This window comes from Panthera uncia, chromosome B1 (assembly GCF_023721935.1).
Source record: "Panthera uncia isolate 11264 chromosome B1, Puncia_PCG_1.0, whole genome shotgun sequence".
Classification (NCBI taxonomy): Eukaryota; Metazoa; Chordata; class Mammalia; order Carnivora; family Felidae; genus Panthera; species Panthera uncia.
Genome location: NC_064811.1, coordinates 182,189,299 through 182,202,472, shown reverse-complemented (window position 1 = coordinate 182,202,472; position 13,174 = coordinate 182,189,299). Strand labels below are relative to the sequence as shown.

General features: G+C 40.5%; 1 long non-coding RNA gene across 1 annotated transcript in view; it reads left to right on the top strand.

Moving 5' to 3' along the window:
* The window catches only part of LOC125923443 (uncharacterized), a 43,879-nt gene extending 34,623 nt beyond the window's left edge, over positions 1-9,256 (top strand). The window contains exons 3-4 of the long non-coding RNA XR_007458041.1: positions 5,886-5,968; positions 8,987-9,256. This is a non-coding gene — a long non-coding RNA (uncharacterized LOC125923443). The remainder of the gene's footprint in view (positions 1-5,885; positions 5,969-8,986) is intronic.
* Positions 9,257-13,174: the final 3,918 nt, after the last annotated feature.

Sequence of the window (13,174 nt, the reverse complement as noted above, 5' to 3'; positions counted from 1 at the left end):
AGATGCCTTGCTCCAGGTGTTGCAGGCTGCAGTCACTAAGCCAGAAACAGAAGCCATTTCTCCTCCTGTATCTGACAGATAACTAGGGTCTAGTGCTCTTTGGAAAACACTAGAGAGAGAAACTGTTGCCCATTGAGATTCCACAAGATCAAATATACAAACAAATACGACTGGATCAGGAATAAAGAACTACATTCACATATATTTCCCATTTAAATAATAATATACATTATTGATCAAAGGATAACTATATGCCTTGCCCTTACTATACAAGGACTCAGGAATTCCTCGAACAACTCACAAGAGGTAAATAATATTCTATAAAAATGAATCATCCAAGATTACATAGTACCCAAGGTTACATAGTACCCAAGGTTACACAGGTAAGCCCTCTTCCTCTTAACTTCAACATGGGGACTGGCTAATGAATCTGAGGTATTTTTTGAACTTACCTAATTTTCTATCTGAAAACCTACCTAAATTGACTTTAGATACTTATGCATACTTATTTTTTCATATAATTTGTTTTATCACAGAAAAAAAAGTAACAGATGCATTTAATGGTTTTGAAAACATTTAAACAGGTGGACCTCAAAATCTATGAAATGAGCATATTGCTGTTGTTTACTCTCGTTTCCCTTTTTTCTGTTTTTTTCCAAAAAACTCAAGTGCCAAGTCCTATGAAAACTTAAAAAAAAGTGGGATTTGTTTTGTTATGTTTCTTAATATAAAAAAATTTTAAAGCATTGATTTATGCAGTGACCAAAATAATAATTCTAAACAATAAAAGCACATGTTACGAACTCTGGACAAGATGTGGCAATGTACTGGACCGCCTTGCAAATAAGCTGCTTTTGTTCAAATCAAGTATAAAAATTAGTTTTAAAGCTTCATTTTAATATACATTTCTGATATGAGCATTACCAGTAAATATTATTTGTAACTGTTTTCTTTCTGCAACTCTCCTGGTTATATATTTTATTGAAGCATTCACTGTTATCAAGAGAAGAAAGAGTTCAATAAACCATGTGTTCAGAAATGCATGGCCATAGGCCAAGAAGTTAAGTAAACTAATCTGGTTTTCCCATATTTCCTTGTGCTATAGCCTTAATTTTAAAACTCTATTGTTATTCACAATTTATGAGATGGTTAACTCTATGCACGTTCTGTAGCAAGGTAGACCAGAATCTTCTCATCCTGCATCTCTTATAATGTCACCTGTACTTTTACCTCTTCAGCCATAGATATCTAGGGTAATAAACAAGGTGATTGAAAAGATGAGGAAAGAGCTTAGAGAGATAATATTGTCCTGAAAGTTTGTGTTATCATTTTTGGCCAAAATCAACAAGAGGAAGTTTCTGTGCCTGGTAGATGTGTCCCTGTAAGTTTTGACAGAAAGAGCAGATGGCTGTCAGTCTTGTGACATGAGGTTGGAAGCCATTTCTACTAGGTTTAATAAGGGATGACCCACATGACACTGAATGGGCCTTCTGAGATGGAGGAAAAGAGAAAAAAGTGCAACTCCGTGGTGACAGCCAAGAGGCAGAGAGACTGAGGGAGGAAGTGTGAATTGTGGGAGAAAGAAGGCAGGAGCCAATCCACTAGACCTGCTACAGAATAGATAACTTAAGGAAATTCAGGAAAAGGCATTTTGAACTATTTTCTGGATTCTGTGGTGTATTTGATTTTATAATAGATATATGTTTTCCTTCCTGGTATGGGATTCTACCTTCCTTTTTAAAGGTTATGCCCATGAAAGTGTTTCAGAATTGAGACACGAGTTATTTTAAACATAAATGACTTTTCTAAAACCTCATATAATTGAGTAGGACAGGAATTTAGATACCACATCCAACCTTTGGAAAAAACTTATACTCAAAGAAGTGAAGAGATTTCCCCAAATTTGTAATGTCAATATTAGTGAATACAGGACAGGAACACATCTGATCTCCAATTTGTTTTCTTACTGCCATAAGTTGTCTTGTTTCGGGCTGCTGTAACAGAACACCATGGCCTGGGTGGCTTATGAACAACAGCAGTTTGCTTCTCATGGTTCTGGAGGCTAGAAAACTAGAGATCAAGGGGCTAGTATGTTTGGTGTCTGGTGAGAATCCACTTCCTGGTTCATGCATCACTATCTCGCTGTGTCTTCACATCGTGGAAGAGGAGGGAGTTCTGGGGCTCCGTTTAATAAATCCTGTTCAAGAAGGCTCTACTCTCATGACCTAATCATTTGCCAAAGGCCCACATCTGAATACCATCATACTGGGGATTAAGATTGCAGCATAGGAATTTTGGGGGGATACAAACATTGAGTTCATAATAGAAGGTAATTTTTTTTTCTTTGATGAAACCAACCAGTTAAAGTAAAACTACCAAACAAGCAAACAAAAAAACCTAGTTTCAAAGGGGATCCACGCACTACTTTAAATAATGGAGTAAGGAAAAATAAGACAAGAAGCCAATGAGTCCTCCAGCTGCCTTAGAGAGTTGACACAGTTGGCAAACACAGGTGGAAATACAGGTGGCATGTGAGAATTTAGGGATAGAGTATTCTATCTGGATAGAGTGTCAGAGGGAAAGGGGGAGAGAGAGAGACAGAAGTAATGACCACAAAAATCAGGAAAGCCTCTAGCAGGTGATATGAGTAGGGCTATTTGGGAAAGAGATAAATGCCAACCAGGCTTCCTATAGAGCTGTCTACACATAGAATGTTCTATGCAAAACACTGGGATGGTTACTGGTCTGGCGTTTTGCTCCAGTACTCCCTTTTTATGCTGTTTTCTGTATCACAGGGGCAGAATATCTACACACTCCCTTTTCCAGACTCCCCTAGGGCAGATTTCTAGTAAGTTGCTGATAACGGGAGACACTGGCAATAGATTGAGAGGTGGGAAGAAGGGCAGACCCTTATTTTCAGCCAGCACGTGGCAATGCACTTGGCCAGTGACGAGTGCCAGCCTGGGTTTCTGCATTAGCAGCACTGGAGGCTCCAGCAGCTTTGTTAGCCCAGTGCTCCTGGGCTCTGACTCCTGCAGTGTCACAAGGAGTGTGGGCTCCTGGGTCCATCAGCAGTGGCTCTGGAGGGACTCCAGCATCCACAGCAGCACAGCCATGAGGACATGGGGTCACACCATCTCCCTTTTGTGTCCTTAGCCCCGGGAGTAGTAATGGCATCCTGCAGTTACTAATAGCAGTAAATTATGCAGTTACCACTGTCTAGGGGAATTTCATCCATTCTTTCTTTCTTCTTTTTGTTGATACATTTTTTTGGTTACTTTTATAACCAGTTTTCTAATCGAATCGGTTTGAAATACGTGGAGTTGGTTTTCTTTTCCTAACTGGACATGGGTAGTCACAAGCAATGTATAATACTCCTACATCCTGCTCAAAAATAATACAGGAAAGTTTTAAATTATTCACCAAGTGTTGTGCTGTTTCTGGGACAATGACAATATACAAAGACTAGTTTATGCCAAGCCCTGGAATCCGCCAGCTTATTTTTTTTAATATGCTGATTTCTGTAGACTATGTAAACAGTGAATGCAAATATTACTCTTATGATTAAGTAACTATGCACTTTCATATTAGAGCTCATTGTGTTACTTTCTTAGTGCAAGTTATTTCTGTAAAGAACTTATGTATATATGTATATACTGTGCAGTATAGCAGATCAGCTCCAGATAGGTTGACAGCAATATACCACATGAACATAAGGACTTCCCTAAATATGTTTACTTGAGCCAAACGTACGCTGCAATTGAACAAGGTTGGACATTTGCTAAGATATATGGAGCACAGAGGGGTTTATCTTTATTTGCTGAGTACTAGAGGAGGGCCCAGTGAGGGACACAGAGAGATGGTAAGAGGTATACAACTGTCATTTGGTTGGGGGGTGGTGAGCAAGAACCAGCATTGAGCAGAGTGGTTCCCTGGAAAGGATCAAGGGAGACTTGTGAAAGGACACACAAACCAACCAACCAAAAAAACCCCAAAAAACAACAAACAAGCGAGGTGAAGGAAAGCCAGGGGCCCTGTTCAGTTTATCTGTGTGACTCAGCATAGACAAGTAGGTATGTAAAGGCATGGTAAGAGTTATTTTTTGGCATTGATGATGATTTTGAATACAGACATACTATGATTATGACGATCTGTTCAAAGATTATGCTGTGAGAAAAAAACACCAATTTTCATGTTCTCTCTCAATGGGAGGTTAAGAAAACTCAGGATATTCCCCCATTTACCTTTTGGTTGATTGAACAATTGAAGAGCAATGAGTATAAAACCTAGTATCTAAATCCTTCATAGCCATAATGATATTTTAAATCTCACTTGGATAAATTTTCATCCCAAACTGTATTCTGTTGCTTCATAGGAATGTATTAAAAGCATTGCAAAGATTAATGAAAATAATGAAGCGTATTTAACTTGAATATACATGTTTCATATTATCATCTCTTGGAAGTCTTATTTCTGAAAACAAACAAAAGGTCCTAGGAGACAACTGTGGTTGATAGCACATTTTGAGCTACTCCACTGTTCCAGGACTCTGCAGAAGGCAAGGTGAAGGGATGGTGGAAAGAGATCCTGTGGTATGGGAAACAGGTACATTTGAGAAGTTCAGAGAACCTTCTCTTAACTGCTCCTGCATGTTCCCTTCTTCCAAGCCTCCTTTCTCATGTCGAGTCCTTCTCTCAGGTCTGTATCTCTCTATTGGAAGGATAGGAAAGAATTTAGGTTGTTACCATCAACCTTTTAAAAGAAAAGGTAAGCAATTCAGACAGCAAAATGGAGTTTATTCAGAAATAGCAGAGGAATTGCAATTCAAGACAAGCAGACTATGGCGAACCATTGGCAAGTCCAGAGAACAGAGGAGGAGCTTGTCCTTTTATAGAGGAAAGGAGGAAGTTGGGGGAGGGGGGCAGTTGTTTGAACAAAAGTTCACTGGAGGAAAATAGGAGTTTGAAGTGGTGACGGTTTTTCATTGGCCGCCAGGGAGTGCAGCTTGCTGCTGCCAAGTGGATAGGAAGTCTTCCTTCTTCCTGCTGAACTGTGCAAGCTGCGATGAGTGATACCTGCGTGAGAGCCCTCCCTTCACGGGTCCCTGCTTCCAAGTTGAAGTTAGGTTTCCTTATACATTTTCACATTAGTAGTCTATCCAGGGATAACTAGCTTGCTTTGTTCCTCAAAGTTTCGGGCCTTAATCCGTAAGCATAGGTGAATGGTAAGCAAAGGCCACAGAGGATAATCCACCTGTGTCTTTCTTACTTACCATCTCAGCACACACCTAAGACATTTCTTGGTGCACTCCTCTTGCACACGCTGAGTAGACTTGGAAAGGAAATTTCAAAGGAGCGACTCATGAAGCAGTTCCCGCTTGGGTGGTAGAAAGCAGACACGGGCTTTTTACTATTTTTGCCTTGGAAGAAGTCCAAGACTTCTTCACTTGTTCAGTGTTTTCAGGCATCTGGCCCACGTGGTGCTGACGGCAACTTCCTCTACTGGCCCTGATGTAAGGCTTTCTCTAGGTAGCATTTTCTGCAGCCTTTGTGCAGAGCACAATGGCTCTGAGCATTGTGCTCTTAGAAAGAGAGTCGTTACCGTCACCATGTTTACCCACTTGAATACTATCTCTGTCTCTTTCTTGTTGAAAGTGGGGTTAGAGGTTAATGAAGGACATTGTGATCTTTAACTCCAGGGTGACTATGTTATCCCCTTGTCTGTGGATGAACACCTCCACACCTCCTAGGCTGCATCCCTTACTTCCTATGTCTCACTATTCCCAAATATTCTAAGAATAGAAAGGTCTTTACAACCTTGACTCTGTGTGATATGAGATAAGGGGTGATGGTCTGTGTAAAGCATACATATATTTTCTTTTTCAGGGGGTATCTCGACCCCAGTCTTGTCCTCCGAATCAATAGTACAGTGCCTCAAAAAGCCCTCAGAACCACGTCTGCCTGCCAAGGTAATACAGAATATGTCTTCCATTTGTTATTCAGATAGTCAGTTCTTCTTGCAGTTGCTATTTACTGATTCCCATCTGTTAGAGGTTTTCCTTGTACCCAATGGCAGTTGAAACAGATTGTGAATGTAACAGAAAATGTTTTCTTGGCACAGAAAAGGAGTATTTGTTTTAATTGACAAGGTGTAACATTTATGAGATAAAAATGAATTTTAGCCATCTCATTTATTTTACTTCAGTCTATTCAAGACAATTATTGGCATTTAGGTATATATAGAGTAACCTTAGGAAATTTTGGAAAAGAGAGAAAAAGAACTCTCAGGAAACTCATTTCAAGCTTGCTGATTTGAAAACTTTCAGGGAAGTAGCAGATTTGGAGAATGGGGAGGGAGACTTAGGGTGGTAGAGGAAATTCTTAGTGTCTTATGTGCTGCTATAATTATCTAGTTTTTTTTAGAAAATAAAGGAGTGTTATTATTTTAGAAAAGCAATTTCCCCTGCTCGGCAATGATAAATAAATCATTTTATTACAAATGAGCCTGAAGTCAATGCTTTCAAATGAGAAAAAAAAATCAATCCCCTATTTCTCCTTAAGAATGATCATTTATTTGATGAGTATCTTTCATCTGATAATGATTTTTTAAATCTTATTTCTTGGTACCCTCATGAGTAGTAGAATATATTGAACAGTAAAATGCTAAGCAATTTTTGAGGTTAGGCACTTATCCCAGTTAATAAGTGAACTGAGGGTACCAGATTCATACTGGATTAGACTATTTTAAAGGATATTAGGAAGATGCCCCCCACCAAAAAGTATTTTTAAAAAGTAAAGTTGAAATGTAGTAAAAAGAATTAAAGTTGAAATTAACTATTCTTATCAATGGAAAGGCCTTGTATTTTTCCCAAAGGAAATAAAGTGATTTCAACCTTATGAGATCATTTTATTAGAAAGAAAAAAGGAACACAAGGGAACATGGTTCTATCCCATTTGTAACCCAGTGAGGCTCATTAAATCATTATATGATGCTAAAATGAGAAAGAAGTATCTATAACGCATCCTGCTTTTCAATTTTGGAAAACATTTGGTACAATTTGAAAGAACCCAAGGCAAAGGTACTATGGTACAGGAAGCATGATTTTGATAGATACTAGTATTTTTAAGCCCCAAGGGACCCATCAAATGTCCTTTGAGAGTCAGAGTATGAGAAAACACCTACTATATATTCTGTCTTCATGTAGCAGTGTTATCCAACCATTTCCCTGCCTCCTTGAAACCTTTGTCTTCATCTGACAGACCATTTGCCCAGAGCTGTTAACCTACTTTTCTAATTGGTTTAGGAGTGAGGGTGCCAAAGAGGAGCATGAGGATGTAGGACCGCAGGAACCCTCTGAGAAGTGTCCCCTCAGTAATCACTACCTTTCCTGACTAAGCAGACAAATGCCCCTGTGCGTGCATGCTTGCAAATTTCCAAAAGCAAGATTTCTTATACTAAAATAACTTTTCCTAAATGGCATATACAAATACAGGATTTTCCCCCTGTCACTTTGATTAATGCTGTTTGGATTCTCATAAACCACCTAATAATTGACAAAGGGGGAGGGGGAGTCAGAATGTCTACTGGGATGACCCTGCACATTCCAGACCTGGCTTCACGGGGTGCTGGCATTCAGAAAATGTTCTTTAATCTGTTTCCCATTGACCTTTCAAATCCTGTTAATTGCTTGTACAGTAGGCATTAAAAGTCAAGCCTGGCAAAACCAAGAAAGCTGAAAGTTTTCATTCAAAGGATGAAACAAATGACAGGAACCATGTCAAATGTGGGCCAGGTGGGAAACATGGGACATTGGCTAGGAGACTGTTCAGTAGAGAGGAAATGGACTCATTCAGGTTGACCCCAAGGGGAACTCAGGAGACAGTAGTCGTCTCTGGGAGAAATTACTGGGACCCTTGACACCTCAAATCTGTTACAAAGATAAACTATCAATTCATGGAAATACTTTCAAGAAGATTCAAATATCAGATGGTATTGGGTTATTTTGTACTTATTTCTAACTTCAAGCTTCTGTATCCTATTCTGAAATTACTGTTTACTTCAAAACTTATCTTTAACATTCTATTAAAAATTTTGACATGAGTTTGAATTTCAGTTTATAAGGAAAAATCAGGCATGAGTGATTTTTTAAAAAAATCACATATCCTAATCCCTGGTACTTGCCACATAACATTTATAATGTTCCTTCCTATAAATTGGTTCAATATTCCCTATCATTAAAGGGAGAATTAGTGAATGTTTTACCAAATTATTTTGGGCTTAGAGTCTGTTCTGCCAAATTTCAAAATTTGGACAAAATTGACTTTGGCCATAGAAAGTAGATAGCTATTGGGGCACCAGGGTGGCTCAGTCGGTTAAGCATCTGACTTCGGCTCAGGTCATGATCTCATGGTTCATGAGTTCGAGCCCCACATCGGGCTCTGTGCTGACAGCTCGTAGCCTGGAGCCTGCTTCAGATTGTGTGTCTCCTCCTCTCTCTGTCCCTCCCCCAAGAGAGCTTTGTCCCTCTCTCTCTCCCACTCTGTCAAACAAATAAATAAATAAAACAATAACTCTGACCCCACATCCCCACTCTGACCTCACTCACCACAACACTGCAGCACCTGGGGATTGTGAATCGGCACACTCAGGCGTGCCCTGCTTCCCTCCCTTGTGCCAAAAGATCAGGAGCCACTGAGCCACAAGGAAGATGGCTTTATTCCTGTGGAGGGAGGAGACTCTCCTCTTTGGGAGGAGAATCTAAACACTCAGACAGAAGCAGGTTATTGAAATGGAGCTCCAGAAAATTATAGCTTTCCAGATGCTACTCTGTGGAGGCTTTGCTGTGCATCCTCATTAATAATTAGTGGGTAATAGAAGAAAACCATCTGGGCACTGAGACCTATGATCTATGAAAGGTGCTGTGGAAAAGCAAACTGTGATATAGGGATTTGAACTGCCTGTGCCCCTTTCTTCCACCCCCATCCAGGCAAAAGCAGATACAAAAGAAGAGAAGTCACATGGCGTTATCTCCAAAAGACTCTGCTTATCTTGAATACTTGAAAAACAGAATGAGTCTTGATGAGGAAGAATTACAGTCTTAGCATATTCAGGACGCCCTGGCTACCTCAGTAAGGCATGTTGAATAGGGCATCTGGTGAGAGATGGTGAATCCTTGAAGCAGCCACTGTTCATCTTGCTCCCACCACATGGAAGCCACTATAATAGACATTCAGACAAATAAAGAGGAAGATCGATATGAAAATCTCTGTCTGCAGTGAGTTTCTTTCTTTTCCAATTAGGTAGAGGAGAGAGCAATGTAAGGCAGTAAGTGTAAGAAAGAAAGATAAAAGTTATGCTCTGATACAGGCAAAACAACAAGCAGTGGAAGATCAAAGAAGGGAGGTTAATTTCGAATAAGGGTAATGGTGGAAACTTCAGTGAGAACCTGCCGTCTGAGAGAGATCTTGCAAGGTGATGTGGAAGAAAAGAGGTAAAGATAGAATAAGGGAGAGCATGAGCAAAGGATGAGTTAGGAGTTTTCTTAACATTTTAAGGAAAAGTTCAGTCCTCTTTTGTGCTAGAACACAGAAGAGAGACAGAAGGATCTGGAAAGAAACTTAGAAAGGTAGAGTTAGGGCAAATTATACACGACCACAAGATCTGGAAAATAAGGCTAGGACTTTCAACATTATACCACAAGCAAGACAAAGCTAATATGGTTTTGTATGCGTGTGTGTGCTGGAAGTTTAGCTTAGCTACCTGATGGTATTGCTGCCTCCGCATTCATTTTATTTGGCCAAGCAGGCTGCGGTGACCTTAACCTGATACTAGCCCCTCAAGCACATGACCTAAATAGCAGCTCTCAGAGTCACCAGGTAGAGAGAGAGGTAGTGAGGGCCAGATGGAGACCACACTAAGGAACACGAGGATTTGAGCCTAAGCAACCAGGCGTGTTGTTACTGTGATAGGCTAAGTAGGGATTAGTGAGGACAATGGTAATGTGACTACCACAGAGAAAGTCAATATTAGGTAAAGCAGAGCCACTGAGATATGAACTCAAGAGAGAAAGGGTGACGCTGAACTTGAGTTTGGGGAAGGACAAAATGGCAGTACCATCAGTTGCAAAACCAAACCCCGTGAAAGAGCAGGATCAAAGAGGAAGGTGATCTTTGAACAGGCCCATTCCCCTTACAGCGTTTAACTTCATGCTACAGGATCACCGTCGCTGGAGCCCTCCCTCAGAGTGAAGGGGCACAGCGGCATGGAGTCTGTATACTCCAGTGTATTACGTAAATCTCAAAGAACTAGAGAGAACTGTTATTAAAGAGAAGGAAGGAAGACTGATAGGAAATTTTTAAAAGGAATAGCAAAGTTATAGGTAGGAAAGTTATAAAAATGAACTTGAGTGATTTAAAACTGGTTAAAACCAGCATGCTGAAAATTTTGTTACTAAAAATTTTAAATGAGACCATATTGAGTAGATCTCTCCAAAGCAGAACAAGAGAACCACTAATCTCCCTTCTGATTACATGATTATATAATTTTATGAGAGCAGGTTAACTTTTGCTTTAAATATAATTGCTGGGTAATAGGAGTATGAACCAAATACGGAGAATTTGAAATAAAAAAGCGTCTGTATTCCCAACTCCACAAAATCTGTGCCAACTGATTATAGATAATAAAATATTTTATGTATGTATTTAAAAGAAGATAATTAATAGATGTAACAACTATTGTCAAATTAGCCAAATTTATACTCTTGGTTTCCAATTTTCACTTCTCTCCAGAAAGTAGAATTATTCTTAGCAGTTAGTAACATAAGTCTCAAAGGATATATGAAGTCTTTACTTTGATTTATAAGCTTCAGTGTTAATTAAACTAATGCCAACTATGCCAACAGTCTGCAGATCCTCTGACAAACAGCAATGTAAATGACAGACCTGGCTCATGCACAAATAGATGGAGGCTTGCCTGATTTTTAAAAGGTATTTCACAGATTTGGCCATATAATACTTAATCTATAACTGCTCATTTTATCTTGGAAAATGCTGTCTATAAAATCCTGGAGAGAAATCACCCTGGAGTACAGGCTGGCTTTATATGGAATAAGCCAATTGTTCCTGAGAAAAAGTGCTATTGAGGATGAAGCCCAGACATTACAGAAGCAACCTGAGTTCCATCAACTCTTCCTCCCATCCTCCCATGCATGTGCCCCTATACACTTCAGTCGTTTTTTAGCAGTGGCTTTTCAATGAACTCCATCCCAACTTGTGCATCCCTCCTCTTACAGGGACCTACATATCAGGGCAGTTTCATAATTGCCTTTTGCTCCAGCTAACTCTTAAACACGATCATATATGCCAATTCTTGAATTTACTTATTTTTTTTTTAAGATTTATTTCATTTTTGAGAGAGAGAGACTGCAAGCAGGAAAGGAGTAGAGAAAAAGGGGATCAGAAGATCTGAAGCAGGCTCTGTGCTGATAGCAGTGACCCTGATGCAGGGCTCAAACTCACGAGTCGTGAGATCATGACTTGAGCTAAAGTCAGCCGCTCAACAGACTGAGCCACCCAGGTATCCCTTGATTTTACTTTTTAAATAGCCTCCTACCGGGGTGCCTGGGTGGCTCAGTCCATTAAGCTTCTGACTCCTGATTTTGGCTCAGGTCATGATTTCACAGTCATGAGATTGAGCCCCGTGTTGAGCTCCACACTGGCTATGGAGCCTGCTTAAGATTCTCTCTCTTCCCCTCTCTCTCCCCCTGCCCCACTCATGCAGGTGTGCTCTCTCAAAAATAAATAGCCTCTTTTCTCACCATGTCAGCAGTTATATTCAATATTATATTAATGATTCTAAAAACAGGTTTAGAAAAAAGTATATGCTACATTTTGGGTGGCACAGTGGGGATTTAGTCAAGAAAACTTGTATTGGTTCCTGGGTGTGCTACTTCCTAGAGGTGTAATTAAATCTATTCCATCAACCCATCTCTTTATTTTATTATTGCATTATATTTTCCAACTAATAGATATGAACAGAAGTATAAAATAGTAAAGTTAATATAAATACTAATGAACCCTCAAAACTAAGAGTTGGTTCCTCAAACATATCACAAAATTGACAAACCTTTAGCTACAGTGATGAAAAGAGAGAGAGGGAGAGGAGACTCAAATAACTGAAGTCAAAAGATTTTAGGGACTTCTGGGGAAGATGACCTAATAGTAGGAGGACCCTAAGCTCATCTTGTCCATAGATACAACTAAATAACAGCCATATCGGGGTAAATAACCCAGAAAATGCCCCAAAGACTGGCAGAACAGACTCTCCACATCTACATGTAGAGAAGAGGCCACATCAGAGAGGATAGGAAAGGCAGAGACATAGGCTCTAAAGGGATCCACCAGATGGTCCACAGGAGGGAGGGACACCACAGGTTTAGAAACGAGGAAGTAACAGACCCTCACCTCACGCACTGGGAGCCCACGTGGGAAAGACAAATCCCGATAACATTTGGACCTGAAAACCAGAGGGGGGAGTTTCATGAGTTCTTACAGTCATCGAGGCTCAAAGCCCGGAACTTTAAAAATCACTGGTCTCACAGGACAGCTGGTAGGGCAAGAGGAAACTGAGTCCCAGCCTTTAAAAAGATAGCACAACAAACAGCCTGTGGAGATGCAGCATAGAAGCACCAGTTTGAAAATCACCCGGGGTATATGGGAAGGAGATATGTTCACTAATCTCAGAGCATGTACTGGAGGGGCAGGAATCACTGGGAGACTTCTCCAGGAACAAAGGAACTGGTAGGCACCATTTCCCTCCCGCGCCGCGCAGCCTACATGCACAGACACTTAGAGGAACCACCATGGTGCCAGCACTTGCCACCTGGCTTGCTGACAGTGTACCCCACTGCCATGTTTTCTTGCAGCTGCCCCCCTTCCAGCCAGGCCTCAGATCCAGGTCCCTAATCACAGCTGACCTGCACAAACCTTCTAATACCATGTGTCCCAGCCCACCTGCTTTTGTGGATCTTCCTTCTACAATCCAGCCTGCCTTGATCCCCTGTGGCTTCAGGTCTCCCCCCTGCTGATGTGGACCTTCCTGACACTGACTGACCCTGTGCTCTCCTGCAGTTTGGAACTACTGAATCTCTGGCAAATGTCTGCTCTGACTCAGTGTA